The 933-nt window shown below is 37.5% G+C and overlaps 1 protein-coding gene across 1 annotated transcript in view; it reads right to left on the reverse strand.

The window, feature by feature from the left end:
* Positions 1–933, reverse strand: part of gabrb3 (gamma-aminobutyric acid type A receptor beta3 subunit) — a 50,884-nt gene that overhangs the window by 31,024 nt on the left and 18,927 nt on the right. The window lies entirely within an intron of this gene.

Consider the following 933-nt stretch of genomic DNA (forward strand, 5'->3'; position numbering starts at 1 on the left):
TAACCTTTACTATATGATGATCTCAGGGCTGATATCTCCCTCAACCTGTCAAATACGTGTAACAAACAGTTTGTGCAGTAAGATAAGATAAGATAAGACAGTTCTTAATTAGTCTCACTGTGGGGAAATTTGCAGTGTTACAGCAGCAAAGTGGATAGTACAAAAGAATTGTAATATGAAAATAACAAATGCTAAAAATTTATGAAAGATAAATAGCAGATAAATAATATAATGATAAAGTATAGCAACATATTTACAAATAGATATTAAAGATATGTCAAAAAATAAGCATAAGGGATATTGCACAGTTTGTGTGTATCAATTATTGCACATGGTGAGTTTGTCAGTGTTTGGTGTGTGTGTGTGTGTGTGGTCTACTGACTGCAGTATTTGTTATACAGTAGGAGCTCACCACAATAAATAATGTACGTAAATGGAACAGAACAGAAGCATTGTATGTATTTAGTGTAACGAGGATCAGTCACACACCCGATCTGGACGGTATCGGGCTGAACCCGATCCGGCAGATTAGATCAGTGCATCCCAACTCTCCACACAATCATAGAGCTGTGGAAAAGGCTCATTTTAACCAGCTGACACAACATAAAACACTACAACACTGTTAAAAAAACTGAAGAAGCACCACAGTGGTTTATCAATATAAAATTCCTGTACTGATTATTTTAACCCAAGTTTTTACACCCACAGACAATGATATTTGTTCAGAGATATAGTGTAGATATAGATACAGTCTGGTGATTAGATGTTTCAGGGAGGTTTGTGTGGATGTGAAGATCCCTCTAACGGTTGTCATTGTTACTACTGATACTTTATCCTTTTTATTCTTCCCTCTTCTTCCTCCCCGCTCTGCCTCGCCATCTCTCCTCCTCATCTCTCCTCCACTCACTGGCCACATATCCTCCTGCTCTTCTT

Source organism: Seriola dumerili, unplaced genomic scaffold (assembly GCF_002260705.1).
Source record: "Seriola dumerili isolate Sdu_G_001 unplaced genomic scaffold, Sdu_1.0 BDQW01000155.1, whole genome shotgun sequence".
Taxonomy (NCBI): Eukaryota; Metazoa; Chordata; class Actinopteri; order Carangiformes; family Carangidae; genus Seriola; species Seriola dumerili.